This window comes from Coturnix japonica, chromosome 4 (assembly GCF_054131305.1).
Source record: "Coturnix japonica strain WE chromosome 4, WE-NBRP24, whole genome shotgun sequence".
Taxonomy (NCBI): Eukaryota; Metazoa; Chordata; class Aves; order Galliformes; family Phasianidae; genus Coturnix; species Coturnix japonica.
Genome location: NC_140666.1, coordinates 5,554,205 through 5,560,204, shown reverse-complemented (window position 1 = coordinate 5,560,204; position 6,000 = coordinate 5,554,205). Strand labels below are relative to the sequence as shown.

The 6,000-nt window shown below is 59.9% G+C and overlaps 2 pseudogenes; one reads left to right on the top strand and one right to left on the bottom strand.

Moving 5' to 3' along the window:
- Positions 1-440: 440 nt before the first annotated feature.
- LOC146760923 (uncharacterized) lies at positions 441-1,514 on the bottom strand (annotated as a pseudogene).
- Positions 1,515-1,925: 411 nt separating this feature from the next.
- On the top strand, positions 1,926-2,781 carry LOC146760922 (18S ribosomal RNA; annotated as a pseudogene; the record flags this gene model as incomplete).
- Between the last annotated feature and the right edge of the window lie 3,219 nt (positions 2,782-6,000).

Below are 6,000 nucleotides of genomic sequence, written 5' to 3'. Positions count from 1 at the left end.
CGTCGACGTAGAGCGCCGCTTACCCTCGGCGCCGCTGCCGGTAGTCGGCGCCGTTCTTTTCCGAAGCAGTTTTTTCTTACGCCTTCCGTTTTCATCTGCAGGAGCGAGCACGTGCTCGTCTCCAGAGGCAGCAACGAGCGGGCGCAGGCGAGCGCGGTTGGGCGCCGGTCTGTGGAGTTTTTCGGTTGCGGCTTTCTGGTGCGCCGCTTGGTTTGTTCGGTCCAGTGGCCTCCGTCGGTCGGATGTTCGCTGCCCGTGTCGCAGTTCGGCCCCGGACTCTGGCGTTCGCTCGTTCTGCGAGCGGGGAACCCGCCAAAATCGGGGCGAAAGGCGCGAGAGAGTGAGCGAGCGTGGGCAGGCGTCTCCCCGCGCTGCCATGGGAAGAGCCCCGAGGAGGGAGGGAGGAAGGAAGGCAGACAGGCAGGCAGAGGGAAGAAAAGGGCGCGGGCCGGCGTGCCGGGCGGCCGGCAGTCGGACGCAGAAAGGCCGGGGGCGTCCCCGGCGGGTCCCGCCGTCACGAGGGAAGGAGAAGGGGGACCCGGAGCTCGCTTGTCGCGGCGGCGGCGCGGCGTTCTCCCTTTCGCACCGCTCTCACTCGCACGCGGGAGCCCTGACCCGATCCACCGTGGCGCTCCTCGGGCGCGTCGAAGAGGCTTCCCGGCGGGCCGGCTCAATCCCGCTCCCCGTGTTGTTCGGGGCGGCGTGGGGCGGGCCGGTGTTCAGGCAAGGGCGAGCACCCCTCGGCGGACGTTGCCCACGCACACCCACACACACGTGCGCGTGCGGTCTTTCCGCCGCGCCCGGGTGGAAGGGCTCGTGCCTTCCCCCAACGTCCCTCCTCCTCTACCTCACCGCACCCTACCCCTCCCGTCCCCTCCCTGTTCCCCCTTTCTTTCCGTCGATCGATGAGGCCATTCGGGTCGCGTCGGTGAGGGCCCCCGGCGGGCAGGCGCTTCTGCGTTCCCCGTCCCGGGGAAGCCGCTGCGGCGTCCGGTGTTCAGGCACGGGCGGTCTCCTCTCCGGTTCGCTTCCCGTCGTACACAAGGTGAGGCGCTCTCTGGCTCGCTCCGAGAGCGGCCGAGAGCTCGCCCGACCGAGCCCATCAGTGTGACGGCCGAGCGGCCCCGCGAGCCGCAGGAGTACCCAGTGAGTCGTGAGCGAGGCGCCGGCGCCGACCCCTGTTCGGGACCCGGCGAGTGCCGGCCGCAAGCAGCAAGGCGGCGGGGTGTCAAATGAGGGAAACTGTCCGTTCGGGGAAGTGAGGCGAGGGGCTAGAAAGTTAAGGGCCGGGGGCGTCCGCCGGCCTCCCCTCCGCCTCCCGGGCCGCCGGGGTCCGCGTGCGTGGGGTTTCCTTCCGACGTCCCCGCTCGCTGCGGAGCGTGCCGCCTCGGGAAAGGGCCTCCGGTGTTGGGGCGGCGTCCGCCTCGAGGTCGCCTTCTCCTCTAGCGCGTCCGCCAGTCTCGGGCGGCGGGGTTCCGCTTCCCGCTCGCCCGCTGCCGGTCTTGGAGGGCGGGTCAGCCCCAGCCGGTGCCGCCGTGCCGTGCCGCGCGTCTGGCTCCGGCGGCGCGAGCCCGGAGCGCGCCGCCGGCGAAAAGGCGCGCGACGACGCGAGCTGCGCAGCGGCGCCCGCTCCTTCCCCGCGTGGGGGAGGCGCGCGGGTCCGCCCTCGGGGAGCGGGCGCGCCTCTCCCGCCGCCGGTCCGCCCACGCGAGCGAGCGAGCGATGCGGAGGGCCGCCCTCCCCGCCGAGAGGCGTTCGCCCCGTCGGCCGCCGCCGTCGACCCGCGAAGGGAAGGACGTTAGGGGTGAGGTGTCGAAGCCGAGCCCCGCGGGCCGACCGAGTGGGACCCGAGGGCGAGAGAGAGAATGGTTGAGCGGTCGTCGGCGGGTCGGGCGCGTCGGGTCGTCGCCCTTTGGCGCGGCTACCTGGTTGATCCTGCCAGTAGCATATGCTTGTCTCAAAGATTAAGCCATGCATGTCTAAGTACACACGGACGGTACAGTGAAACTGCGAATGGCTCATTAAATCAGTTATGGTTCCTTTGGTCGCTCCCCTCCCGTTGCTTGGATAACTGTGATAATTCTAGAGCTAATACATGCCGACGAGCGCCGACCTCCGGGGACGCGTGCATTTATCAGACCAAAACCAACCCGGGCTCGCCCGGCGGCTTTGGTGACTCTAGATAACCTGGAGCCGATCGCACGCCCCCGCGGCGGCGACGACCCATTCGAATGTCTGCCCTATCAACTTTCGATGGTACTGTCTGTGCCTACCATGGTGACCACGGGTAACGGGGAATCAGGGTTCGATTCCGGAGAGGGAGCCTGAGAAACGGCTACCACATCCAAGGAAGGCAGCAGGCGCGCAAATTACCCACTCCCGACCCGGGGAGGTAGTGACGAAAAATAACAATACAGGACACTTTCGAGGCCCTGTAATTGGAATGAGTCCACTTTAAATCCTTTAGCGAGGATCCATTGGAGGGCAAGTCTGGTGCCAGCAGCCACGGTAATTCCAGCTCCAATAGCGTATCTTAAAGTTGCTGCAGTTAAAAAGCTCGTAGTTGGATCTTGGGATCGAGCTGGCGGTCCGCCGCGAGGCGAGCTACTGCCTGTCCCAGCCCCTGTCTCTCGGCGCCCCCTCGATGCTCTTAAGTGAGTGTCCCGCGGGGCCCGAAGCGTTTACTTTGAAAAAATTAGAGTGTTCAAAGCAGGCCGGCCGCCGGAATACTCCAGCTAGGAATAATGGAATGTGGAGCCTATGGAGGTGGATCCACCTCCAGATGAGCCAATGGAGGTGGATCCACCTGCAGAGGAGCCCATGGAGGTGGATGCACCTGCAGAGGAGCCCATGGAGGTGGATCCGCCCGCGGCATAGCTGGCCTGGCACCACACCACCATGCCAGGCCCCGCGCTGGCATGGTCACAGCTCCACCGTGGCTGGTCCAGGCGCTGAGCTCCTTACCCGCTGCACGGCCCCCGCCCCCTGCATTAGCTGGGTGGCATTTTTGTAACATCTGTTCCTCCTTTGGGCCTATTCTGCAGCCACATTCTGTGGGCCCCCAGTCCCATCTTTACCCTGTTTGTTCCAGTCCCTGTTTCTATAGTTGGTTTTTGGGTTTAGTTTAGTTTTAGAGTTAGGTGTAGGTTGTTGTTAGTGTTTTTGAGTTAGGCATAGGTTATTGTTTGTGTTTTCGAGTTAGGCATTGCTTATTGTTCATTTTTTAGTGTTAGGAGTAGGTTAGGAGTAGGTTTAGTGTTAGTAGTTGGTGTTTTCCTGTTAGGAGTTTGTTCCTCTTCATTCTTTAGTGTTAGAAGTAGATTGTTGTTCCCATAGTAGAGTTAGGCATAGGTTACTGTTGGTACTGTAGGGTTAGGCGTGGGTTCCTACCAGCAGCTGGCAGCAAACAGCGCTCGCTCGGTAAGCACACGTCTGCTTTCTCCCCCGGAGCCGTGAGTGCGACTGCCATGAGAGCGGAGGTCTGATACCATCTGCGAGGGATGGGATTTGCATCCGGTGGCTTTTCCATTGCAGAATGTCCAGCAGCAGAGCGTGAGTGGCCGTGAAATGAAGCTGGGCCTCAGGAGAGCCGTCTGGAGCTGCGTCACGAGCTTCCTGCATGGCCAGCGCAAGGTAGGTGTGCCTTACTTTAAGCGTGCGCTGAAGCAGTGTTGGTTAAGCACGGCTCACTCCTCTGTCTGCAACAGATGGGCTTTCTGCGCGCTTTATTGCTGTGGCCGGCGCTGAACAGCACAGCAGCAGTGAGGCCTCGAACATGTCCACAACCAGGTACGTGAATGTGAGTAAATATAGCTGTGTGAATGATGTTATTGTTCATATTATTAAGGCAGTATTCACATGTGTGTGATGGAGCTCAGGGATAGGTTTATTCTTGCCTGGTAAATTTTCCCTTCTTTGACACCCACCCGTCCTCTTGCTTCTCTTCCCCTCACCTGTAAGTGCAGCAATACTGAAGGCTGAGGGCTCTTCTCCGAGGCAGGCGCTAAAGGGCAAATGAAATGCAAGTTTGTTGTCCCTCTTTGTTCTTGGGTCGGTAGCCCAAGGTGACCAAGCTTCAGAGCACTTCTCTAATTCAGCCTGGAAATGTTTCTAGCAGGAAGTAACTCCATCACAGTGCCTGAGAGTAATAATAGTAATAGTAATAGTCTCGTGCGGGTTGGAAGGGACCTTAGAGATCATCGAGTCCAACCCCCGGGATTCCAGCCTCTGTGCTACAGGGTGGCACTTCTACCACTTGCACCACAGGGGGATTCGAACACCCGGGCCCCGGTGTTGCAATGAAGCATTCCTACCACCTGCGCCACGGGGGCACACAAAAAGATGCCTCTTTTTCTCCCATCACAGCAGGCAGCCTCCGTGAGAGCAGTAGAGCAGCAGGCTGTCTGTGCTATGGCTGCTGAACTGCATTTCTGGCCACCAGAGATCCCTGAGCCCATGCTAATGAAGAACATGCTGCGCCACAGACTCTTCTACGGAGCCGTTTTGCAGCTTCTCTGTGCTGGCCATCATGCTGCAAGTTTCCAAGTTCCCAAAGGCAGTAAGTGGTGCTCTCATGGGATAGGAGAAAGGCACGGGCAACTGGGTGGGAGGGAACCATCTGTAACTGTTGCCAGCAGCCTGGAGGTGCCAGCTCAGTCTTATCCTGTGGCTACTGCTGCTCCCTATGAGCTGCCAGGCAGAGGGTCCTCCTGCCCGTGCAGGGACCGCCTTGCAGGAAAGGGCTTTAGGCTCTGGTTTGTGTGGGATCTGGGGAACGAGACAGGGGTGGAGTTTCTTGTGTGCCTGACTGTCAGGAAGGCGGTTCCCAGTTCTGGCAGCCCAACGTGCCCAGCAGGGTGACTTGAGCTCCCAAAGCGAGCCGCCAACCAGTTGTTAGCTGAGAAGGTTCCCTGAGCGTTTCCGAATTGATTCTTGTAGGACTCGGAGAGTTTGGGGACTGAGACTTGGGAGAGAGTGAAGAAAGCTGAGGCAAGGCAAGCGCTGCTCAGCTGAGGAAGAAAGCCGAGAAGGAAAGCAGAAAGCAACGATGATGGCCTGAGCAAGAAGCTACAAAGGACAGCAGAACCACCTGCAGCGCTTCCTCGGAGGTGGCACCAAAAGCTGCTGACTGAACAGTCCAGTTTACCGGCACAGCCGTGCTTTCCCTGTCATGGACGGTGGAGATGATGGAAGTGAACTGGACAGGAAGGACTTGTGCTGCATTAGAAGCAAAGAGGGCTTCACCTGTGCAGGACTTGGTGTACGGCAAGAGCTGGAGACGCTGCGTTCCTTCAGGGTGTGTCTCTTGAGGTCCAGGCCTGGTGTAGGGTTAGGTTGAAATAGGGCTGGCTGGGACTGGAGAGGGAGGAGGTGACGTAGCCCTGGGGTTTGGCTTCTCCTTGGGTCTGACTGGAGGCTGAGTGACTGATTGCTAAGCGGAAATCCTGGGCACTGGGGCTTCATTTTGGGGTGTGGGCGGGGTAATAAATAGAAGCCGAGTCCTTTTGTACGCAATAAAATTGAAGCGAACTTTCTAAACCTGGTGCTGCCTCTTTCAGTAGCTGGTCAGAACGTCCCTCGCTCGGGCTGGCAATCACAGGGCGATGAAGCGGTCGGCTTCACGTCTCTCCCTTGACATGGTGCAGGTTTTCCCCCGTTTCCTTGTTGGTCTTCCCAACCTGTGGCCTTTCAGCCAACCCGTAAGTGCTGGTGACAGGCTGTGAGCATCTCCTTGCTCTCTGAGGACTGACAGAAAGAAACCACAGGAGGGGAAGCAGCCCGGCAGGAAGAAGGGTGTCCCGTGCTCAGCCCCTTGAGTTGGCCTCTCTTCCCTGAGGGCTCCTTCAGCTTCTGATGCACCGTGTGCTGCTGTTTGCCCTGGGAAGCCCAGCTGCACGCTGGCAGCCGTGGCCTGTGCATCATCCTCCCCTTGAGGCCCAAGGAGTTGTTTGTTTTTATGTATTCAGTATTGGTGTGGCATTTTGTTGTTTTGTTCAGCTT